Source organism: Pinus tabuliformis, chromosome X (assembly GCF_031772625.1).
Source record: "Pinus tabuliformis cultivar Carrire ecotype Pingquan chromosome X, CPIR1, whole genome shotgun sequence".
NCBI lineage: Eukaryota > Viridiplantae > Streptophyta > Pinopsida > Pinales > Pinaceae > Pinus > Pinus tabuliformis.
In genome coordinates, this window is record NC_142308.1 from 1,043,402,621 (window position 1) to 1,043,429,422 (window position 26,802).

A 26,802-nucleotide genomic window follows, 5' to 3' on the forward strand; every position below is an offset into this window, starting at 1 on the left:
AAAATTTCTATGGGACATGGAGCAATACTTAGAACGATTGGGTCTATCTGATGATGAGACGAAGGTGAAGGTAGTTGCTCAGTTCTTGACGAAGGATGTTAGGCCCCTACACTAGTAGTATAGGGGCCTAACATGAGTAGTGTAGCGGCCTAACAAAGGATGCTAAGATGTGGTGGTGAAGGAGAATGGATCAAATTTCCAATGGCAGTGGTGGTGACATTATTTCGTGGGATAAGATGAAGAAATCTTTGCAGACCCATTTCAGTCCTCAGGATGAAACGTGGGAAGCAAAGATGAAGATTAAGTTCATAAAGCAAACAGGGAACCTTCAGACTTATCAGCAGGAGTTTGCAAGTGTGGTTTTGGAACTTCCTGACATGGAGGAGAGGGACAAGGTGTTCAATTTCATTATTGGATTGAAGCCTTGGGCACGCAATGAAGTGAAGAGGCAGAAGATTAAAACACTTGAGGAAGCTTTTGCTGCTATGGACAGGTTGGCGAAGCCTTATGATGAGACTTCTGATGATAGGAAGAAGACGTCTAATAAGCCGAAATAAAATAATAAGGATGATGCTTCGAAATCAGATGATAAGACGAAGACGAAGAAAGACTTGAAGTGTTGGATATGTGCTGAATCACATACGGTGAAGAATTGTCCTTCTAGACCGAAAGTGGCTACAATTGCACAATCTAATGCAAAGAATGAAGAAGCTTTTGTGGGGATGATGCAGATACTTGGTGTTGCTGCTACTACGAAGGTGATCTCTTGGAGGGATCCTGAGAGGAACAGTTTGGAGTATGTTCGGATGAAGATTGGGGGTGTTGATATACTCACTATGGTGGATAGTGGGGCTACTCAAAAATTCATCGGTGAAGATACCGCGAGAAGGATTGGGCTGAAATTTGTACCGGTGAAGGCACAAATGAAGACAGTGAATTCTCCTCCTAATTGTGTTCTTGGTGTAGCTGAAAAGGTGGACACAGCACTAGGTGAGTGGACAGGGAAGGTCGACTTCACTATAGTGTGGATAGATGACTATGAAGCTGTGCTGGAATGGAATTCTTGAAACAATTCCATGCTATGATTGTTCCACATTTAAAGAGGCTGTACATTTACGATGGAAGGGAAGATGTACCCATTGGTGTTCCAACCATTGGAGTGACAAATCCTGATTGTAAGTTGGTAGTGATGCAAATGGAGGATGAGAAGACAATGGAAGATATGAGTAAGAAATTGTCTATGGTTGAGACAAAGCTTACCGAGCAGTCATTGGTCATTAGGACACTTTCTAGTAGTATCTTGGATTTATCAAGAAGGCTAGAAGTGGTTGAGGATGATGATGATGATGATGAGGCATATGTGAGGCCGAATGTCCAAGAGGACGATCGGGGAGATAGAAAATCCTAACAGATGGATTGAGGATGATTAGTGAGGGTGAGCCTTCAGGCTCTACTCCCTCCACATCTTTTTAGATGAAAAAGAAGATGGGGCTCATTGTTAGCTACTCATGGCAGTGAGTCCTTAAAATAGGTTGAGCAGGTATGGCAGATGGTGCAGGGATGGCTTGGCATCAAGCATCATGACATGTTGCAGATGGGATGGAGTTTCCATGGACCTAAGCAAGGGTGAGATTCTTGGTGAGTCCAGGATGTGGCAAAATCTGAGATAGACTGGTGAAGGCATAAGGATGTTCACTCTCATGGCTTGAGCGTGACAGTTGGATTAGCTACCCAACTAGTTCAAACATGGGGTCCGGAAGTGCACGGAGAGATGTTGGCATCAAGTAGACAAGGAGGACAGTTCACAGAATGGGATGACACATGATGGAGGTGGTAGTTCTACATATGTTGCAAGGATGTTTGTTGTATGTGGAGGAATTGATATCATGGACCAAGGATGAGACAGTTGCTGATGATGATCTTGGTGGATGGCTACCAAGATGGTATGTTGTCGAGGATGACAACGATTTCAGGTGGAGGAGAATGTAAGGACCTGCGGTTCTTGGCACGATCTCCCGTTTGGTGCGACGGTTTGATTGGAAAACGAGTGACTTAATGTGTGGTGAAGTTATGTTATAATGCGCACAAGAAAGGGAAGTGACTTGGTTATATAGTGTGAGGAGCGTGAGCATTCAACCCACGGGCCGACCTATGAGCTTGGCAAGCCCGACGAACATAAACAAAGGATTTGCGATGTGTAGGGGGTGTCACATTACATGGTGGATGAGTCGGCTTGGGCAGCCAACTCCCCCAACCATCCATACAAATAGCATGAAGGCATGAGGCATTTGTTCCTCATTCGATCAAGCAATTCGAATGAGCTCCTTTGATGATGTGAAGGAAGAGAGTGCGAGGTGCAGATTGAGAATAAGGCGCAGTGTCATGCCCCTACACCTGCGGTAGTCTTTCAACCACTTATAGCGAGGTGCAGCACCACCGAACACTTTCTTTTCACCAATACTTATGTTCATGGACTATGCCTAACCATTCATACTTAGTTTATTTTTCATTACCAAGTATTATTATTAGCCTTTATATAGATGAAAGCCCATACATATTCATTATCAATAGCAATTAACACATATACAATTGCACAATAGTATAAAGGGAGGGGCAACTCCCTGCAATATGAGTCTGCCCGAATTAATATATATAATCTTCTTTTATAAGTACAAGTTAAATCTTGGGAAACAACAAATTTACACTTAGCCAATTTTCAACTTCGGCAAACTCAGTTGCCCAGCTCGTCGGCGCCTCCGCATAGTCTTCATTCACCTTGTCACACGATCATGTCGTTTGCCCAACTTGGGCTTGCCTCGTCGTAACTAAGTCACCACACACGGGCACCTCCGCACGAGTCACACCTCCGTTCACAACTCCAATACTTCACAGTTTCCACCGTTTCGTCGTGCACAGCGCACCCTCACCCGACCACCCGTCCGCACATCCACCTGTTCACCCAAACGATTTCACCCAAGTTTCCACACGACTTCACTCGGGTCGCCACACGACTTCGCCCGGTTTTCCCGAACGACCTCACCTGGGTCACCACACGATTTCACCCAGCTCGCCCGAACGACTTCACCCTGGTAGCCACACGACTTCGCCCAGTTCGCCCAAATGACCTCACCCAGTTCGCCACACGACTTCACCCAGCTCGCCCGAACGACTTCACCTAGGTCGCCCGACGACCTCACCCGGCTCGCTCAAACGACCTCACCCGGTTCGCCCGAATGACCTCGCCCGAGTTTCCTGCCCGATGACCTCGCCCGAGTTTTGCCCGACGACCTCACCCAAGTTTCTTACCCGACGCCCTCACCCGAGTTTCTCACCCGATGCCCTCTGTAAGGACCTGCGGTTCCTAGGCATGCCCAACCGATGTGTGACCAAGTTCAGGGATGAACGAAGGTTGGAAAAAGTGAGAAATACGAGCTCTATCTTAAAGTGCGTGGATAGCATGTTATAATACGCATGAGAAGGAGGAGAGCGACATGTTTTATAGTGTGGGGAGCATGGGCTCAACCCACGAGCCGACCTATGAGCTTGGCAAAGGCCGACGAACATAAATGAAGGATTTGCGATGCATCGAGGTGTCACATTACATGGTGGAAAAGTCGGCTTGGGCAGCCAACTCGCCCAACCATCCATACAAATAGAAAGAAGGCGTGAGGCATTTGAACATCAAGGAATCGAATAAGCTCATTCGGTGATGCGAAGGAAGAGTAGTGCAAGGTGTAGATTGCGAAGAAGGCGCTGGAAATAAATGTGCCCGCTCTTGGGCAAGGCACACGGCAGCACGAGTTCGTATCTTGGGTGAGGGCGTGGGTGAAGGCGTTGAGACTTGTCACGGGTTCTTGGGTGGCTCAGGTGAGCGCTCGCCCGTCCTGTAGAAGTAAACAGTGTGGTGGAACTCAGGTGAAGGCATTAGTTGTTGGGTGCAGGTGGCGACTCGTGTGAGGGCATGCCTGCCCATCGTTCAAAGGTGTTCTTGGGTGAGGTCGCCCGCCGGTTGTGCGAAGGCGTGCACGGGTGACTCGGGTGAGGTCACCTGCCCGTCGTGTAAGAGGAACAAGGTTCGATTGTGAAGCGCAGAAGGCAGCTCGTGTGAGGGCACGCCCGGTTGACTTGGGCAAGGAAATCTTGGTTATCACACGGAGGTGTGATGAAGTTGTAAAATTGGCTAAGTATGAAACTTGGTGTTTCCAAGTAAACTTGTAAAGCTTTGTAACATTGAAAGATTGTATAATATATTATTCGGGCAGACTCATTGTTCAGGGAGTCGCCCCTCCCTTTGTACTGTGCAATTGTGTTCTCTTGTATAATTGTAGATGATAATGAATGTGTATGGGTGTTCATTGGTATAAAGGAAACATTAATTATACTTGGTTGCGACACACAAACTAAGTAGGATAAGTGGTTAGGCATAGTCCATGAACATAAGTATTGGTGAAAAGAAAGTGTTCGTTGGTGCCGGACCTTGCCAAGAGCGGTTGAAAGACTACCGAGGCTCCGGCGTCGTGACAGGTGGTATCAAAGCAGCTGATTCAGGCATTGAAGGTTGAAGCTGCTACACACCTCCACTAAAGTTAAGGTGGTATCAGAGCAGGGTTGCTCGTGATGAAGTGCAGGTCTATATACACTTGGGAACTTGGAAGTTGGTGACAGTGAAGCAGGTACTTGCAGGTGAAGGAAGTTATTTCACATACAAGTGGAACAAGGGTTGGTTCATGGTTGCAGGCATCTTGGTGAAGCTGTTGGATGGTTGAAACTAGATCGCAAAGAAGGAAACTGTTAGCAATGGCAGGTGAATCTCAGGTTGGGTCTAGTCATGGTGCAAAGGATGCTACTATGGCATTCATTGAAAAGGTGTTGGAAAGGATGGAGAACTTAGAGTCTTACTGGACTAAGAAGATGGACTTGGTCATGAAGGATCAAGAGGATACTTCGAAGATGAGGGAAGAGCTCGATGAACTTCAGACTCAACACAAGTACATTGATCTTATGTGTACACAACTTGAAGTGAAGGTCAAGGAGATTGAAGAGGCAAGAGATCAGGGTCTTGCAAAGATCGTGAACCTGCAGAAATCTCTTGATGAAGCTAGAGATGAGATCACGATGTTGAAGAAGGCCATGAGGCATAACTCAGGTGGAGGAGTGCCTCATGTGAAAGTCAAAGAACCGGAATCTTATGATGGTACAAGGAGTGTGAAAACTCTTGGCAACTTTCTATGGGACATGGAGCAATACTTGGAACGATTGGGTCTATCTGATGATGAGACGAAGGTGAAGGTAGCTACTCAGTTCTTGACGAAGGATGCTAAGATGTGGTGGTAAAGGAGAATGGATTAGATTTCCAATGGCAGTGGTGGTGACATTACTTTGTGGGATGAGATGAAGAAATCTTTGCAAACCCATTTCAGTCCTCAGGATGAAACGTGGGAAGCAAGGATGAAATTAAGTTCATAAAGCAGATAGGGAACCTTCAGACTTATTAGCGGGAGTTTGCAAGTGTGGTTCTTGAACTTCCTGACATGGCAGAGAGGGACAAGGTGTTCAATTTCATTATTGGATTGAAGCCTTGGGCATGCAATGAAGTGAAGAGGTAGAAGACTAAAACACATGAGGAAGATTTTGCTGCTATGGATAGGTTGGTGGAGCATTATGATGAGACTTCTGATGATAGGAAGAAGAAGTCCGATAAGCCAAAAGAAAAGAATAAGGATTATGCTTCGAAATCGGATGATAAGACAAAGACGAAGAAAGCCTTGAAGTGTTGGATATGTGTTGAACCAAATATGGTGAAGAATTGTCCTTCTAGACCGAAAGTGGTTGTGATTGCACAATCTAATGCAAAGAATGAAGAAGCTTCTGTGGGGATGAATCAGATACTTGGTGATGCTGCTGCTACAGAGGTGGTCTCTCGGAGGGATCCTGAGAGGAACAATTTGGAGTATGTTCGGATGAAGGTTGGGAGTGCTGATATACTCACTATGGTGGATAGTGGGGCTACTCACAACTTCATGAGTGAAGATAATGCGAGAAGGATTGGGCTGAAATTTGTACAGGTGAAGACACAAATGAAGTTAGTGAATTCTCCTCCTGATTGTGTTCTTGGTGTAGCTGAAAAGGTGGACACAACACTAGGTGAGTGGACAGGGAAAGTCGACTTCACTATAGTGCGGATAGATGATTATGAAGCTGTGTTGGGGATGGAATTCTTGAAACAATTTGATGCTATGATTTTTCCACATTTGAAAAGGTTGTACATTCACGATGGAAGGGAAGATGTACCCGTTGGTGTACCAATCATTTGTGTGACAAAGCCTGATTGTAAGTAGGCAGTAATGCAAATGGAGGATGAGAAGTGAATGGAAGATATAAGTAAGCAGTTGTCTATGGTTGAGACAGAGCTTACCGAATAGTCATTGGTCATCAGGACACTTTCTAATAGTATCATGGATTTATCAAGAAGGCTAGAAGTGGTTGAGGATGATGATGATCATGAGGAGGCTTATGTGAGGCCGAATGTCCGAGAGGAGGATCGGGACACTTATCTACAGAGGATGGAGATAGAGAATCCTAACAGATCGATTGAGATTATTAGTGAGGGAGAACCTTCAGGCTCCACTCCCTCCACATCTTCTTAGAGGAAATAGAATATGGGGGTCGTTGTTAGTTGCTCATGGCAGTGAGTCCTTAAAACAGGTTGAGCTGGTATGGCAGATGGTGCAGGGATGGCTTGGCATCAAGCATCATGCCATGTTGCATATGGGATGGAGTTTCCATGGACCTGAGCATGGGTGAGATCCTTGGTGAGTCCAGGATGTGGCAGAATCCGAGATAGACTGGTGAAGGCATAAGGATGTTCACTCTCATGGCTTGAGCGTGACAGTTGGATTAGCTACCCAATTAGTTCAAACATGGGGTCCAGAAGTGCATGGAGAGATGTTGGCATCAGGCAGGAAAGGAGGATAGTTCACAAGATGGATGACACATGATGGAGATGGTAGTTCTACATATGTTGCAGGGATGTTTGCAGTATGTGTAGGAGTTGACATCATGGACCAAGGATGAGACAGTTGTTGATGTTGATCTTGGTGGATGGCTACTGAGATGGTATGTTGTCGAGGACGACAACGATTTCAGGTGGAGTAGGATGTAAGGACTTGCGGTTCCTAGGCACGCCCACCCGATGTGTGACCAAGTTCGGTGATGAACGAAGGTTGGAAAAAGTGCGAAATACGAGCTCTAACTTAAAGTGCATGGACAGCATGTTATAATACGCATGAGAAGGAGGTGAGCGACATGTTTTATAGTGTGGGGAGCATGGGCTCAACCCACTGGCCGACCTACGAGCTTGGCAAAGGCCGACGAACATAAATGAAAGATTTGCGATCCATCGGGGTGTCACATTACATGGTGGTCGAGTCAGCTTCGGCAGCCAACTCGCCCAACCATCCATACAAATAGAACGAAGGCGTGAGGCATTTGAACATCAAGGAATCAAACAAGCTCATTCGGTGATGCGAAGGAAGAGTAGTGCGAGATGCAGATTGAGAAGAAGGAACGGGAAATAGATGCGCCCGCTCTTGCGCAAGGCACACAGCAACACGAGTTCGTATCTTGGGTGAGGGCGTGGGTGAAGGCGCCGAGACTTGGCACGGGTTCTTGGGTGGCTTGGGTGAGTGCCCGCCCATCGTGTAGAAGCAAATAGCACGGTGGAACTCGGGTGAAGGCGCCGGTTTTTGGGCATGGGTGGCGACTCGTCTGAGGGCGCGCCCGCCCATCGTTCAAAGGCGTTCATTGGTGAGGTCACCCGCTGGTTGTGCGAAGGCATGCACGAGTTACTCGGGTAAGGTCACCCGCCCGTCTTGCAAGAAGAACAAGGTTCAGTTGTGAAGTGTGGAAGGCAGCTCATGTGAGGGTGCGCCTGCCCGACTTGGGCAAGGAAATCTTGGCTATCACACGGAGGTGTGATGAAGTTGTAAAATTGGCTAAGTATGAAACTTGTTGTTTCCAAGTATACTTGTAAAGCTTTGTAACATTGAAATATTGTATAATATATTATTCGGGCATAATCATTGTTCAGGGAGTTGCCCCTCCCTTTATACTATGCAATTGTGTTCTCTTGTATAATTGTTGATGATAATGAATGTGTATGGGTGTTCATTGGTATAAAGGAAACATTAATAATACTTGGTTGCAAAACACAAACTAAGTAGGATAAGTGGTTAGGCGTAGTCCATGAACATAAGTATTGGTGAAAAGAAAGTGTTCGTTGGTGCCGCACCTTGCTAAGAGCGGTTGAAAGACTACTGAGGCTCTGGCGTCGTGACACCCTCGCCCAAGTTTCTCACCCGATGACCTCGCACGAGTTTTCCTGAACAACTTGCCTAAAGTGCGGGCACATATCCTGCCCCCTTCGCACTTTTACACCTGTGTCCAATTTCGCACTCCAACCAACTCGTAGAAGAACTGTGTGGTGGAATGATGGCTTGTCTCCACAAACTGTTCACCTATGTATATGAGCGGGTGGCAAGTTGTTTCACCCAGCTGACCCACGCCAAACGCCCAACCAACTAGTTCATGTGGAGATGTCTCGCCCAAGAGGAGGGTCGGCCCGCCCAACTGGTGGGACTGCCCCCTCAACGCTCGCCCAATGCCTATATTAACTCATCCAAGGCTTGTTCAACCTCATTTCTCACATGCTCTTCACACGGTGGAGTCACCCTGTAAGGACCTGCAGCTTCTTAGCACACCCACTCGATGTGCGACGAAGGCTTGTTGATGAAACGAACGGCTTGAACGAAGAAAATATGCGAAGTGCGAGCTCAGACTTAACATGCGTGGACAGCATGTTATAATACGCATGAAGGAGGTGAGCGACATGTTTTATAGCATGGCGAGCACGGGCTCAACCCACGGCCCGACCTACGAGCTTGGCAAAGGCCGATGAACATAAACAAAGGATTTGTGATGCGTAGGGGGTGTCACATTACATGGTGGACGAGTCAGCTTGGGCAGCCAATTCACCCAACCATCCATACAAATAGAACGAAGGCGTGAGGCATTTTTTCATCATTCGATCAAGCAATTCGAATGAGCTCCTTTGGTGATGCGAAAGAAGAGAGTGCGATGTGCATATTTAGAAGAAGGCGCAAGAAATAGATGTGCTCGTTCTTGGGCAAGGCACACAATAGCATGAGTTCAATTATTGGTTCAGGCGCCGGGACTTGGCACGGGTGTTTCGGGTGGCTCGGGTGAGTGCCTGCCCGTCGTGCAAGGATAAACGAACAGCGCGGTGGAAACTTGGGTGAAGGCACCGGTTGTTGGGCGTGGGTGGTGACTCGTGTGAGGGCGCGCCCACCCTTCGTTCAAAGGCATTTTCAGGTGAGGTCACCCGCCGGTTTTGCGAAGGCATGCACGGGTGACTCGGGTGAGGTCACCCACCCATCGTACAAGAAAAACAAGGTTCCGTTGTGAAGTGCGGAAGGCAGCTCATGTGACGACGCGCCCGCCTGACTTGGGCAAGGAAATCTTGGCTATCACACGGAGGTGTGATGAAGTTGTAAAATTGGCTAAGTATGAAACTTGGTGTTTCCAAGTATACTTGTAAAGCTTTGTAAAATTGAAGATTGTATAATATATTATTCGTGCAGACTCATTGTTCAAGGTGTTTCCCCTCCCTTTATACTGTGCAATTGTGTTCTCTTGTATAATTTTTGTTGATAATGAATGTGTATGGGTGTTCATTGGTATAAAGGAAAGATTAATAATTACTTGGTTGCAAAACTAAAACTAAGTAGGATAAGTGGTTAGGTGTAGTCCACGAACATAAGTATTAGTGAAAAGAAAGTGTTCGATGGTGTTGCACCTCGTCAAGAGCGGTTGAAAGACTACTGCCAGCCTGGGGGCATGACACGCCTTGCCCGTTGCATGGACTGCAGGTCCTTACATCCTCCCCCACTTCAATTCATTATCGTCCTCGATAATATCTCATCCCGGCAACCACCTGTCACCAAGATATCCATACCAAGGCATACACCCCACCGGTATGTAGTACATCGGAAATCATCTCAATCCATGATCATCAACCATCTTGTCACAATCTCCACATGCTTCTCTCCATCGTGGAAGGTTGGCCCCTCCATCTCAAGCTAGATGCCACTGCAACATATCGAGTCGACCTCATCATGTGTCGTCCTCGTGTGAACTGATGCCATGATACTTCAACATAATGCTAACACATCTTTGTAGACTACGTGTCCCCATGCTTGAACTAGTTGGGTAGCTAATCCAACCGTCACGGTGGTGTGACAAAGTTGTAAAATTGGCTAAGTATGAAACTTGGTGTTTCCAAGTATACTTGTAAAGCTTTGTAACATTGAGGACTGTATAATATATTATTCGAGCAGACTCATTGTTCAGGGAGTTGCCCCTCCCTTTATACTGTGCAATTGTGTTCTCTTGTATAATTGCTGATGATAATGAATGTGTATGGGTGTTCATTGGTATAAAGGAAACATAATAATTACTTGGTTGTGAAACACAAACTAAGTAGGATAAGTGGTTAGGCGTAGTCCATGTTGAGATTTTCTGTTTGAGCAAAATAGGAAAAATCTCAGTTGATGACAACAATAGAATTCAGGTCCTAGATTAACTCCAGGTTGTTGGGAGGGAGTTAATGCCTCCTATATTTGATGTGAGGGAGTTAATGAGGCTATTAGATTTTCTATGCTATATAACAGGCAACCATTCGGATGTTTGCTAAGAGAGTGTGAGGATTTCTTGATGTAATCTCCAATTTGATTAATATATTAATGATGCCTATGTTTGGTGGACGTAGCCCATATTGGTTGGGTGAACCACATTAATTCTTGTGTTTATGTGCTTGATATTTTGCTGTGTGTTTAATTGATTTACTGTGCCTCTGAATTCCAACAATTGGTATCAGAGCATGTTGGAGGTGCTGGTGTGTGTCTGACTGCTGGAGGTGGAGCGCTGCGTGTGGAAGCTTACTGTTCAAACTGCCTGGAGAACGCCTGTCCGCCTGCGTGTGAATACTGATGCTGGAGTCCTGCGTGCGTGGTCTAGGCGCTGGAGGGAGCTGTCACGCTGTGTAAGGTGTTGTTGCTGCGTGATTTGAGCGCTGAAATACCTGCGTGGATCTCCATTGAGCACACATTGAGCACGCTGTTGCCGGAGCTGTTTACGTGCTGAATTGGTATGTTGAACTGGTGCGCTGTTTTTACATATTGCGGGTGCTGTTAATTCATGCTGGTGGGCTGTTTTTTGTTATTGCTGTGAGTTTTGATTGGAGGTGCGGTTCTGTACATGCGTGGACCCTGTTTCTTGTTTTAAATATTGCTGGTGCTGCGTAATATTATTGAGTGGTGCGTATTGAGTTGAACGCATTTGTTAATTGCCAGAATGTAATTACCCCTGCGCATTGGTAAATTGCCCCTGCGCGGTTTTTTTGTTAAGTGCCCGAATTCAGCTGAAAGAAAGATAAACAGCACTGTAATTTATTTTTTAACAACTGCAAACATGGATGTAAGCGGAGAGGAATCCGTGTGACAAAACAAAAATCAAAGGAAATTCGGTTGTTATTTTAATGCCATTAAAGTAAATACGTACTCATCCTTTTTTGGTTAATGGCATTAAAATAAAAGGAGTACGTAATTATTTTTAAACAAAAAGGGGAGTTATAAGGGTTATGTAACATGTTTTTCAAAATTAAAAGGCTTTAAAAGTGTAAGGGGGGCTTCAATATTTTTTTTAAAATAAAGGCAAAGGTACAAAGACATAGGCAGAAATGTTTTGTGTGAAGGGAAGATATTTTGTTTCAAAGGCATAGGCAATTTTTTTTTAAATTGCTGGTTGGATATTGGAGATTATTGTGTTTTTTGTTGATACAAATGGCGAAAACTCAAAGTGCCCGGTTTGAAATTGAGAAGTTTAATGGCAAGAATAATTTTTAGATCTGGAAGGTGAAGATGCACGATTTGCTGGTTCAACAAGGTGTGGCCAAAGCACTGTTGGGGAAAAACAAAAGACCTCCTTCCATGACGGAGGATGATTGGGATGAGATGGACGATAGAGCTCTGAGCGCAATTCGGTTATGTCTAGCGGACGATGTTCTGGTCAACATTGTGTCAGAGAAAACCGCCACAGGCCTGTGGACGAAGCTTGAAAAGCTCTATATGACGAAATCTTTGACAAATCGGATTCTCCTGAAGCGGCAGCTTTATGGTTTGCGGATGAAAGAAGGTACCTCAATTGCTGATCACCTGAATGTTTTTAATACCTTATTGGTGCAATTAGACAATCTAGATGTGAAATTTGATTCAGAGGATAAGGCAATAACTCTATTATGTTCATTGCCCGAATCCTGGGATCACTTTGTTACTTCCATAAGCTTTAGTACATCAGAAATCCTTGAGTTTGACGATGTTGTTGGAGCCTTGTTGGCTGAAGAGACAAGGAAGAGGTCGAATGCAGACACCTCTACATCAGAGGTAATGATGGCCAGAGGTCATTCAAGAGAGAGACACTCCGGGGCAAAGCATAGCGACTCTCGCTCAAAGTCCAAAGGAAAGAAGCCAAAGGTGAAGTGCTGGCATTGTGGCAAGGCTGGACATCTGAAAAAGGATTGCTGGAAGCGAAAGCAGGCTGCTAAAGAAGGCTCTTTGACAGAAAAGAAGGAAGCCAACACCACAGATACAGGTTCAGTATCTAGTTCAGGTATGAGTGATGAGGTATTGTCTGTTAATGTTTCAAAGCATGATCAACATTGGTTGTTAGATTCCGGGGCATCTAACCACATGTGTATACATAGAGATTGGTTTAAAACATATAGATCAGTTGATGATGGAGTCTTGTACATGGGTAATGATGTCACGTGCAGTATTGTTGGAATAGGAAGTGTACAACTACAAATGTTTGATGGCACAACCAAAATGTTAACTGATGTGAGGCATGTACCAGATTTAAGGAAAAATTTGATTTCATTAGGAGCACTTGATTCAAATGGATATAAAACTGTAATTCAAGGTGGAGCAATGAAAATTTACAAAGGCATCTTACTAGTTATGAAAGCTAAGAAAGTAGGAAATCTATTTCAGTTAGAAGGTAGAACTGGGTCAGATCATGTGTCTGTGTCTGAACATGACAGTAGTTCCATTCACTTATGGCATCAAAGATTGGGGCATATGAGTGAAAGAGGATTGAAAATTTTGGCTGACCGAAAGTTACTTCCTAATCTAAGATCTGGAAAATTGGATTTCTGTAAACATTGTCTGTTTGGTAAACAAAGTAAACAAAAGTTTAAAACAGGCAAACATACTAGTAAAGGCATACTTGATTATATCCATTCAGATGTTTGGGGTCCAGCCCCTACAGCGTCATATGGTGGTTCGTCTTATTTTGTATCATTCATTGATGACTTTTCTCGGAAAGTATGGGTCTACATGTTGAAAAAGAAGTCTGATGTTTTTACAGTTTTCAAGCAGTTTAGAGCATTGGTAGAAAACAGCACTGGTAGAACTATAAAATGTTTAAGAACTGACAATGGTGGTGAGTTTTCCTCCAAGGAGTTTGATAGCTATTGCAAGGATGCAGGGATCGAAAGACATAAGACCATGGTTTATACTCCTCAGCAGAATGGAGTTGCTGAACGCATGAACAGGACTCTTCTAGAGAGAGCAAGGTGTATGCTGAGTAACGCCGGGTTGCAAAAGGAGTTGTGGACGGAAGCAGTGGCAACAGCTTTTTATGTGATAAACCGATCTCCATCAACGGCGATAGGCTGCAAGGTTCTGCAAGAGGTATGGAAAGGACACCCTTGTGACTATTCTAAACTCAGAGTGTTTGGTTGTGATGCATATGCTCTAGTGCCTAAACATCAGCGAACTAAATTAGATCCGAAATCGAAAAGGTATGTCTTTGTTGGGTATGGTGATGGAACAAAGGGATTTAGATTGTGGGATCCTACTACCCGCAAAATCATCATCAACAGAGATGTAAAGTTTGATGAATCCTCTCTTGTACAGTTAGATGTAAATAGTAGATTGAAACAGGATGATGTATCTGATTTCCAGCATATTCAGTTTGACAGCATTTCTAATGATAGTCATAACGACCATAGTTCAGATTCTAGTCATGAACAGGTTTCAGAATCAGATTTTGAACAGGCTTCAGATGGAGGTCATGAATAGGTCTCAGATGGCAGTCATGAAGAAGTTCCTACAGATGATAGACAGCCAATTGTGGAAGCACCAGAAACATTCTTAAGGAGTTCTACAAGGATCAAACGCCCTCCGAGAAGGTATGATGATCATGTTACTTCAGTTGCTTTGATAGCTAATGATGATGAACCTTTGTGTTATCAGGAAGCTGTAGAAGGTTCAAATAGTGACAAATGGAAAGCAGCCATGAAGGAAGAAATGATGGCCTTAGGTAAGAATGGCACATGGGATCTGGTTGAACTTCCCAAAGGCAGGAAAACTGTGGGATGCAAGTGAGTGTTCAAGGTGAAACGGGGTGTGAATGATACGGAAAAAAGGTACAAAGCGAGGTTGGTTGCAAAAGGGTTTTCTCAGAAAGCTAGCATAGACTTTCATGAGATATTTTCACCAGTGGTTAAAATTGTTTCAATTAGACTTGTGTTAGAATTAGTGGCTTTGCTTGATTTAGAGTTGCAGCAGTTAGATGTTAAGACTGCATTTCTACATGGTGATTTAGATGAGGAAATATATATGGAACAACCGGAAGGGTTTGTTCAGCATCGCAATAAGAAATTTGTCTGCAGGCTCAAGAAGTCATTATATGGCCTGAAGCAGTCGCCTCGGCAGTGGTATAAGGAGTTTGATTCTTTCATGTTGAGTTAGAAATATGTAAGAAGTGAATATGATCATTGTGTTTATTTTAAGCAGTTAAATAATGGCATGTTCATTATCTTAGTGTTATATGTTGATGATATGCTTTTAGCAAGCAAAAGCATTGAAGAAATCAACAGGTTGAAGACTCAGATGGCAAGGACGTTTGATATGAAAGATCTAGGAGCGGCAAGACAGATTTTGGGCATGGATATTTTCAGAGACAGGGGCAATGGTAAGCTGTGGCTATCACAACAGAAGTATGTTGAGAAAATACTTTTGAGGTTTGGTATGAACAATTTGAAGCCTGTGTCGATCCCTTTAGCTTCCCATTTTAAGCTTTCTTCGAGTTTATGTCCTAATACAGATGAAGAAAAGGATTATATGTCTCGAATTCCATATGCCAATGTAGTAGGATGTTTAATGTATGCGATGGTTTGTACTCGACCAGATATTTCACATGCAGTTGGGGTTGTCAACAGGTACATGGCAAATCCGGGTAAAGAACACTGGGCAGCAGTGAAATGGGTGCTTCGGTATTTGAAAGGCACAAGTAGTTATTGTATTTCTTATAATAAGAGTAGTGAATTTGTTTGCGGATATGTTGATTCCGATTTTGCAGGTGATTTGGATAAGAGAAGGTCAACTTCAGGGTATGTCTTTACTCTTGCAGGTGGAGCTATCAGCTGGATGTCAAAGCTACAGAATATTGTTGCTTTGTCCACTACTGAAGCAGAATACATTACTGCTTCTCATGCTTGCAAAGAGGCGGTTTGGTTGAAAGGTTTGCTTGGTGAGTTTGGTAGGTTACAGGACAACATCAGGTTACTTTGTGATAGTCAAAGTGCAATACATTTGGCTAAGAATCCGGCCTATCATAGTAAATCAAATCATATTCCAATTAAGTACCATTTTGTAAGACAGGTTATCACTGAAAGGGGAGTCTCTCTTGAAAAGGTGCATACAAAGGAGAACTGTGCAGACATGTTCACAAAACCAGTTTTGTTGGAGAAGCTACGCTGGTGTTTGGCTTCTCTTGGCTTGCAGAAAAGATAAAATAATAATAACAGGGCATCAGGAGAATTGTTGTCAAGGTGGAGATTGTTGAGATTTTCTGTTTGAGCAAAATAGGAAAAATCTCAACTGATGACAACAATAGAATTCAGGTCCTAGATTAACTCCAGGTTGTTGGGAGGGAGTTAATGCCTCCTATATTTGATGTGAGGGAGTTAATGAGGCTGTTAGATTTTCTATGCTATATAACAGGCAACCATTCGGATGTTTGCTAAGAGAGTGTGAGGATTTCTTGATGTAATCTCCAATTTGATTAATATATTCCTGATGCCTATGTTTGGTGGACGTAGCCCATATTGGTTGGGTGAACCACGTTAATTCTTGTGTTTATGTGCTTGATATTTTGTTGTGTGTTTAATTGATTTACTGTGCCTCTAAATTCCAACAGTCCACAAACATAAGTATTGGTGAAAAGAAAGTGTTCGGTGGTGCCGCACCTTGCCAAGAGCGGTTGAAAGACTACTGAGGCTCCGGCGTCGTGACAGGTGGTATCGGAGCAGCTGATTCGAACATTGAAGGTTGAAGCTGCTACACAACTCCACTAAAGTGAAGTTGGTATTAGAGCTCGGTGAAGGGCTTATCAGAGCAGGGTTGCTCGTGACGAAGTGCAGGTGATATACACTTGGAAGTTGGCGACAGTGAAGCAGGTACTTGCAGGTGAAGGAAGTTGTTTCACATACAAGTGAAACAAGGGCTAGTTCATGGTGGCAGGCAACTTGGTGAAGCTGTTGGATGGTGGAAACTAGATCGCAAAGAAGGAAATTGTTAGCAATGGCAGGTGAATCTTAGGTTGGGTCTAGTCATGGTGCAAAGGATGCTACTATGGCATTCATTGAAAATGTGTTGGAAAGGATGGAGGACTTAGAGTCTTACTGGACTAAGAAGATGGACTTGGTCATGAAGGATCAAGAGGATACTTCGAAGATGAGGGAAGAGCTCGATGAACTCCAGACTCAACACAAGTACACTAATCTTATGTGTACATAACTTGAAGTGAAGGTCAAGGAGATTGAAGAGGCAAGAGATCAGGGTCTTGCAGAGATCGTGAACTTGCAGAAATCTCTTGATGAAGCCAGAGATGAGATCACGGTGTTGAAGAAGGCCGTGAGGCATAACTCAGGTGGAGGAGTGCCTCATGTGAATGTCAAAGAAATAGAATCTTATGATGGTACAAGGAGTGCAAAGACTCTTGGAAACTTTCTATGGGACATGGAGCAATACTTGGAATGATTGGGTCTATCTGATGATGTGACGAAGGTGAAGGTAGTTGCTCAGTTCTTGACGAAGGATGCTAATATGTGGTGTCGAAGGAGAATGGATCAGATTGCCAATGGCAGTGGTGGTGACATTACGCCGTGGGATGAGATGAAGAAAGCTTTGCAGACCCATTTTAGTCCTCAGGATGAAACGCGGGAAGCAAGGATGAAAATTAAGTTCATAAAGCATACAAGGAACCTTTAGACTTATCAGCGGGAGTTTGCAAGTGTGGTTCTGGAAATTCCTAAAATGGCGGAGAGGGACAAGGTGTTCAATTTCATTATTGGATTGAAGCCTTGGGCAGGCAATGAAGTGAAGAGGCAGAAGATTAAAACACTTGAGGAAGCTTTTGCTGCTATGGACAGGTTGGTGGAGCATTATGATGAGACTTCTAATTATAGGAAGAAGAAGTCCGATAAGGCGAAAGAAAAGAAGAAGGATGATGCTTCGAAATCGGATGATAAGATGAAGACGAAGAAAGCCTTGAAGTGTTGGATATGTGCTTAAACACATACGATGAAGAATTGTCCTTCTAGACCGAAAGTGGTTACGATCGCACAATCTAATGCAAAGAATGAAGAAGCTTCTATGGGGATGATGCAGATACTTGATGCTGCTGCTGCTACGGAGGGGATCTCTCGGAGGGATCCTGAGAGGAACAATTTGGAGTATGTTCGGATGAAGATTGTGGGTGTTGATATACTCACTATGGTGGATAGTGGGGCTACTCACAACTTCATGGGTGAACATACTGCGAGAAGGATTGGGCTGAAATTTGTACCGGTGAAGGCACAAATGAAGACAGTGAATTCTCCTCCTGATTGTGTTCTTGGTGTAGCTAAAAAGGTGGACACAACACTAGGTGAGTGGACAGGGAAGGTCGACTTCACTATAGTGTGGATAGATGACTATGAAGTTGTGCTGGGAATGGAATTCTTGAAACAATTCGATGCTATGATTGTTCCACATTTGAAGAGGTTGTACATTTACTATGGAAGGGAAGATGTACCCATTGGTGTTCCAACCATTGGAGTGAAAAAGCGTGATTGTAAGTTGGCAGAGATGCAAATGGAGGATGAGAAGTAAATGGAAGATATGAGTAAGAAATTGTCTATGGTTGAGACAAATCTTACCGAACAGTCATTGGTCATCAGGACACTTTCTGATAGTATCTTGGATTTGTCAAGAAGGCTAGAAGTGGTTGAGGATGATGATGATGATGATGATGCATATGTGAGGCCGAATGTCCGAGAGGAGGATCGGGTCACTTATCTACAGAGAATGGAGATAGAAAATCCTAACAGATGGATTGAGATGATTAGTGAGGGTGAGCCTTCAGGCTCTACTCCCTCCATATCTTCTTAGATGACAAAGAAGATGGGGCTCATTGTTAGCTACTCATGGCAGTGAGTCCTTAAAACAGGTTGAGCATGTATGGAAAATGGTGCAGGGATGGCTTGGCATCAAGCATCATGACATGTTGCAGATGGGATGGAGTTTCCATGGACCTGAGCATGGGTGAGATTCTTGGTGAGTCGAGGATGTGGCAGAATCCGAGATAGACCAGTGAAGGCATAAGGATGTTCACTCTCATGGCTTGAGCGTGACAGTTGGATTAGCTACCCATCTAGTTCAAACATGGGGTCCAGAAGTGCACGAAGAGATGTTGGCATCAAGCAGACGAGGACAATTCACTGAATGGGACAAAACATCATGGAGATGGTAGTTCTACATATGTTGCAGGGATGTTTGTTGTATGTGGAGGAATCGATATCATGGACCAAGGATGAGACAATTGTTGATGATGATCTTGGTGGATGGCTACCAGGATGGTATGTTGTCGAGGACGACAATGATTTCAGGTGGAGGAGGATATAAGGACCTGCGGTCCTTCGCACGATCTCCCGGTTGGTGCGACGATTTGATTGGCAAACGAGCGACTTAGAAAATATGCGAAGTATGAGCTCTGACTTAATGTGCGGTTAAGGTATGTTATAATGTGCACAAGAGAGGGGAGCGACTTGGTTATATAGCATGGAGAGCGTGACCACTCAACCCACAGGCCGACCTACGAGCTTGGCAAGGCCGACGAACATAAACAAAGGATTTGCGATGCGTAGGGGGTGTCACATTACATGGTGGACGAGTCAGCTTGGGTAGCCAAATCGCCCAACCATCCATACAAATAGAACGAAGGCGTGAGGCATTTGTTCATCATTCGATCAAGCAATTCAAATGATCTCCTTTGGTGATGCGAAGGAAGAGTAATGCGAGGTGCAGATTGCGAAGAAGGCACAAAATAGATGCGCCTGCTCTTGGGCAAGGCACACGGCAGCACGAGTTCGTATCTTGGGTGAGGGCACGTGTCATGCCCCCAGCCTAGTGGTAGTCTTTCAACCGCTCTTGGAGATGTGTGGCACCACCGAACACTTTATTTTCATCAATACTTATGTTCGTGGACTACGCCTAACCACTTATCCTACTTAGTTTGTGTTTCGAAACCAAGTATTATTAATGTTTCCTTTATACCAATGAACACCCATACACATTCATTATCATCAGAAATTATACAAGAGAACACAATTGCATAGTATAAAGGGAAGGGCAACTCCCTAAACAATGATTCTGCCTGAATAATATATTATACAGTCTTTCAATATTACAAAGCTTTACAAGTATACTTGGAAACACCAAGTTTCATACTTAGCCAAATTTACAACTTCATCACACCTCCGTGTGATAACCAAGATCCTTTGCCCAAGTCGAGCGGGCGCGCCCTCACATGAGCTGCCTTCCGCACTTCACAACCGAACCTTGTTCTTCTTGCACGACGGGCGGGTGACCTCACCCGAGTCACCGTGCATGCCTTCGCACAATCAGCAAGTGACCTTACCCGAAAAAACCTTTGAACGATGGGCGGGCACGCCCTCACATGAGTCGCCACCCACACCCAACAACCGGCGCCTTCACCCAAGTTTCCACCGCGTTGTTCGTTTATCCTTGCACGACGAGCGGGCACTCACCTAAGCCACCCGAGACACCCGTGCCCTCAACCAATAACCGAACTCATGCTGCTGTGTGCCTTACCCAAGAATAGGCGCATCTATTTCCTGTGCCTTCTTCTCAATCTGCACCTCCCACTCTCTTCCTTCACATCACCAAAGGAGCTTGTTCGAATTGCTTGATCGAATTATGAACAAATGCCTCACACCTTTGTTCTATTTGTATGGATGGTTGGGCGAGTTGGCTACCCAAGCCAACTCATCCACCATGTAATGTGACACCCCCTACACATCGTAAATCCTTTGTTTATGTTCGTCAGCCTTGCCAAGCTCATAGGTCAGACAGTGGGTTGAGTGCTCATGCTCCCCACGCTATATAACCAAGTCGCTCCACTTTCTTGTGCGCATTATAACATACCTTCACCACACATTAAGTCAAAGCTCATACTTCACATATTTTCTAAGTCGCTTGTTTTCCAATCAAACTGTCGCACCAACCGGGAGATCGTGTCAAGGACCGCAGGTCCTTACATCCTCCTCCACCTGAAATCGTTGTCGTCCTCGAAAACATACCATCCTGGTAGCCATCCACCAAGATCATCATCAACAATTGTCTCATCCTTGGACCATGATATCAATTCCTCCACATACAGCAAACATCCCTCCAGCATATGTAGAACTACCATCTCCATCATGTGTCGTCCCATTCTGTGAACTGTCCTCCTTGCCTGCTTGATGCCAACATCTCTCCGTGCACTTGCGGACCCCATGTTTGAACTAGTTGGGTAACTAATCCAACTGCCATGCTCAAGCCATGAGAGTGAACATCATTATGCCTTTACCAGTCTATCTCAGATTCTGCCACATCCTAGACTCACCAAGAATCTCACCCATGCTCAGGTCCATGGAACCCCATGTCATCTACAACATGTCATGATGCTTGATGCCAAGCCATCCCTGCACCATCTGCCATACCTGCTCAACTTGTTTTAAGGACTCACTGCCATGAGCAGCTAACAATGAGCCCCATCTTCTTTGTCCTCTAAGAACATGTGGAGGGAGTAGAGCCTCAAGGCTCTCCCTCACTAATCAACTCAATCCATCTGTCAGGATTCTCTATCTCCATCCTCTGTGGATAAGTGACCCGATCCTCCTCTCGGACATTTGGCCTCACATATGCCTCATCATCATCATCATCCTCAACCACTTCTAGCCTTCTTGACAAATCCAAGATACTATCAGAAAGTGTCTTGATGACCAATGACTGCTCGGTAAGCTTTGTCTCAACCATAGACAACCACTTACTCATGTCTTCCATTCGCTTCTTATCCTCCATTTGCATCACTTCCAACTTACAATCAGGTCTTGTCACACCAATGGTTGGAACACCAATGGGTACATCTTCCCTTCCATCGTAAATGTACAGCCTCTTCAAATGTGGAACAATCATAGCATCAAATTCTTCCAAGAATTCCATCCCCAGCACAGCTTCATAGTCATCAATCCGCACTATATTGAAGTCAACTTTCCCTGTCCACTCACCTATTGTTGTGTCCAGCTTTTCAGCTACACCAAGAACACAATCAGGAGGAGAATTCATTGTCTTCATTTGTGCCTTCATCGGTGCAAATTTCAGCCCAATCCTTCTCGCAGTATCTTCACTCATGAAGTTGTGAGTAGCCCCACTATCCACCATAGTGAGTATATCAGCACTCCCAATCTTCATTTGAACATGCTCCAAATTGTTCCTCTCAGGATCCCTCCAAGATACCACCTCTGTAGCAGCAGCACCACGAAGTATCTGCATCATCCCCACAGAAGCTTCTTCAATCTTCGTATTAGATTGTGTAATCGCAGCCACTTTTGGTCTAGAAGGGAAATTCTTCACCGTATGTGGTTCAGCACATATCCAACACTTCAAGGCTTTCTTCGTCTTCGTCTTATCATCCGATTTTGAAGCATCATCCTTCTTCTTCTCTTTCGGCTTATCGGACTTCTTCTTCCTATCATCAGAAGTCTCATCATAATGCTTCACCAACCTGTCCACAGCAACAAAAGCTTCCTCAAGTGTCTTAATCTTCTGCCTCTTCACTTCATTGCGTTCCCAAGGCTTCAATCCAATAATGAAGTTGAACACCTTGTCCCTCTCCGCCATGTCAGGAAGTTCCAGAACCGCACTTACAAACTCTCGCTAATATGTTTGTAGGATCCCTGTCTGATTTATGAACTTAATCTTCATCCTTGATTCCCACGCTTCATCTTGAGGACTGAAATGGGTCTGCAAAGCCTTCTTCATCTCATCCCATGAAATAATGTCACCAGCACTGCCATTGGCAATCTAATCCATCCTCCTTCGCCACCACATCTTAGCATCCTTCGTCAAGAACTGAGCAGCTACCTTCACCTTCATCTCATCATCAGATAGACACAAGCATTTCAAGTATTGCTCCATGTCCCATAAAAAGTTTCCGAGATTCTTCACACTCCTTGTACCATCATAAGAATCTGGTTCCTTGACTTTCACATGAGGCACTCCTCCACCTGAGTTATGCCTCGCGGCCTTCTCCAACACCGTGATCTCATCTCTGGATTCATCAAGAGATTTTTGCAAGTTCACGATATCTGCTAGACCCTGATCTCTTGCCTCTTCAATCTCCTTGACCTTTACTTCAAGTTGTGTACACATAAGATTAGTGTACTCGTGTTGAGTCCGGAGTTCATCGTGCTCTTCCCTCATCTTCGAATTGGCCTCTTGATATTTCTCTACCAAGTCCATCTTCTTAGTCCAGTAAGACTCTAAGTCCTCCATTATTTCCAACACCTTTTCAATGAATGCCATAGTAGCATCCTTCGCACCGTGACTAGACCCAACCTGAGATTCACCTGCCATTGCTAACAGTTTCCTTCTTTACGATCTAGTTTCCACCATCCAACAACTTCACCAAGTTGCCTACAACCTGAACCAGCCCTTGTTCCACTTGTATGTGAAACAGCTTCCTTCACCTACAAGTACTTGCTTCACTGTCACCAACTTCTTAGTTCCCAAGTGTGTATACACCTGCACTTTGTCACGAGCAACCTTGCTCTGATAAGCTCTTCACCGAGCCCTAATACCACCTATCACGATAGTACAGAGGGATCAGCACTTCATCTTCAACCTGGTCATCAGCCAGCTTCGATACCCCCTGTCATGCCCCCAGACCGGCGGTAGTCTTTCAACCATTCTTGGCGAGGTGCGACACCACCGAACACTTTCTTTTCACCAATACTTATGTTTGTGGACTATGCCTAACCACTTATCCTACTTGGTTTGTGTTTCACAACCAAGTATTATTAATGTTTCCTTTATACCAATGAACACCCATACACATTCATTATCATCAGCAATTATACAAGAGAACACAATTGCACAGTATAAAGGGAGGGGCAACTCCCTAAACAATGAGTCTGCCAGGAATAATATATTATACAGTCTTTCAATATTACAAAGCTTTACAAGTATACTTGGAAACACCAAGTTTCATACTTAGCCAAATTTACAACTTCATCACACCTCTGTGTGATAACCAAGATCCTTTACCCAAGTCGGGTGGGTGCACACTCACACGAGCTGCCTTCCGCACTTCACAACCGAACCTTGTTTTTTTTCACGACGGGCGGGTGACCCCACCGAGTCACTCGTGCACGCCTTCGCACAATCGACGAGCGACCTTACCCGAAAACACCTTTGAACGATGGGCAGGCGTGCCCTCACACGAGTCGCCACCCACGCCCAACAATCGGTGCCTTCACCCAAGTTTCCACTGCGTTGTTCGTTTATCCTTGCACAATGGGTGGGCGCTCACCCGAGCCACCCGAGACACCCGTGCCAAGTCCCAGCGCCTTCACCCGTGCCCTCAACCAATAACCGAACTCATGCTGTTGTGTGCCTTGACCAAGAACAGGTGCATCTATTTCCTATGCCTTCTTCTCAATCTGCACCTCGCACTCTCTTCCTTCGCATCACCAAAGGAGCTTATTCGAATTGCTTGATCGAATGATGAACAAATGCCTCATGTCTTCGTTATATTTGTATGGATGGTTGGGCGAGTTGGCTGCCCAAGCCAACTCGTCCACCATGTAATGTGACACCCCCTACGCATCGCAAATCCTTTGTTTATGTTCGTCGACCTTGCCAAGCTCGTAGGTTAGCCCGTGGGTTGAGTGCTCACGCTCCCCACGCTATATAACCAAGTTTCTCCCCTTTCTCGTGTGCATTATAACATACCTTCACCGCACATTAAGTCAGAGCTCATACTTCGCATATTTTCTAAGTTGCTCGTTTTCCAATCAAACCGTCGCACCAATTGGGAGGTCATGCCAAGGACCGCAGGTCCTTACAACACGGGTGAAGGCACCGAGACTTGGCACGGGTTCTTGGGTGTCTCGGGTGACTGCCCACCTGTCGTGTAGAAGAAAACAGCGTGGTGGAACTCAGGTGAAGGCACGATTGTTGGGTGCCAATGGTAACTCGTGTGAGGGCGCGCCCGCCCATCGTTCAAAGGCATTTTCGTGTGAGGTTGCCTGCCAGTTGTGCGAATGCGTGCACGGGTGACTTGGGTGAGGTCACTCGCCTATCGTACAAGAAGAACAAGGTTCGGTATTGAAGTGTGGAAGGCAGCATGTCACGCCCCCAATTCATTTTTTGTTAAATTGGCCAAGTGTGGCACCGCCTAAGTAATTAACATTCACCATTGTTATCTTACTTTACGAACTACACTTTAAAATTCATCATTATACATGAATAACATATTAATGTGCGGAATCCATTAATGTCATAACATTATAGAACAGCAGCATGAGCACTTTATATGCAATGTAAATCTTTTATTATATGAGAGAATCATTTTACAAATGACCAGGAGTATAACTCAACCGGCGTTACACCCGAGTCGGGCGCCCACCCGTGCAAGACCGCACGGTGGTCTCACCCCAACCCAACAACAATATACCACACAAGTTCTTTTGCCAATATGGGTGGGCGCACCTGTGCACGGCCCTTGCCCAAAATACAACCAAAACCTGTTTAATTCATTCGGCGGGCAGGCACCTTAGAATGCCCTCCACCCACACCTCAACCGAGCGTTATTCCATGTGAGCTCTCATGTAGGCTTGCCCGGTGGGTGGGTGCATAGACCTGTGCCTTCGTTGTGGCTTTCCTCCCTTCTTCGCACCTTTCTCTACACTAGATGATCGATGATTCAATGCTCAAATGGCATCCTCTGTCCACTTGTATATACACTTCTTAACATGGAGGTCACACCCTCAGCCGACCCTCCATACTTCTTCCAACTGCCGCGTCCATCAAACAATATAGTGCCTTATGTGGGTCGGCCCACCCATGGCGCGGGACTGCCCCCCAACTTGCCCTCCATTTGCCTTCATTCCTTGATCGACTTGTACGACGAGCTCCTCCAACTCACCCTTATAAACTCGGAACACCAACCTGCCCACGCACATAACATACGGCTCATTCCTTGGTCACTCCTTCGTCTAATTCATAAGTTTGGTCACTTCGCACAGTGGGAGGGTGCACCCGGTTGGTGAGCCAAGCGCAGGGCGTTTCATCCTCCCCCACTCGAAATCATTGTCGCCCTTGACAATCCTGACTGCCTCAGTATCTTTCGTTCATACTTCGCAATCTTCTTTTTCCATCTCCAAAGTGAGTCCTCCGATTCCCAGCTTTCTTCCTTCGGTGCATTCTTCCATCTGACAAGATACTCCTGTTTCATGTGGCAACCAGTCCCTATAGTTCTATAGCCCAAAATCTTATCCAACTCCAGTCTTGTCTTGTCCACAATCGCGGCTGGTCCTCTCGGTGGTTCAACTCTCTCTGGATTATTAGCATCAAGCCTGCATCTCTTCAACTGACTCATGTGAAAAACTGGATGCTTCATGTTCATATGGTGCTGAAGCTCTAGCTCATAAGAAACTTCCCCCACTCTCTTCTTCACTCGGAATGGTCCCTCATACTTCTGTGTCAGTTTGCTCACAGTCCCCTTGGCTGGCTGAAACTGCTCCCTGATAATCCTGAGAAACACCATATCTCCCACACTGAAGTGTACATCCCATCTTCCTCTGTCTGCCCATTTCTTCATTCTCCTTGCAGCTTCGTGCAAGCGCAACCGTGCCAACTCCAAGGTCTCATCCCAGGCCTCATGCATTTCTTCGCATGAGGACTCCTCAAAAAACCTCCTGTCACTATGGTATGCGGTGCAACTGGCATCTGTCCATTCACCAACTCAAATGGACTATACCCTGTCGCAGGACTCTTTTGAATATTGTAGCTGAACTGAGCAATATCCAAGAGTTCAGGCCAATTCTTCTGATCAACCATCACATAATGTCTCAAGTAATCCTCCAGCAATGTGTTGATCCTCTCGATCTGTCCATCTATGTGCAGATGGTAACTCGAACTCATCAACAACTCTGTCCCAACTAACTTGAACAATGTGGTCCAAAATCTACCTGTAAAACGCGGATCTCTATCCGACACGATGCTTAATGGCATCCCCCAATACTTCACTATGTTCTTAAAGAACAACTCTGCAGTC

At 45.0% G+C, this 26,802-nt stretch overlaps 1 pseudogene; it reads right to left on the reverse strand.

Annotated features, from left to right (window-relative positions):
* LOC149143359 (uncharacterized) overlaps positions 1-26,145 on the reverse strand; it is a 74,863-nt pseudogene extending 48,718 nt beyond the window's left edge.
* Positions 26,146-26,802: the final 657 nt, after the last annotated feature.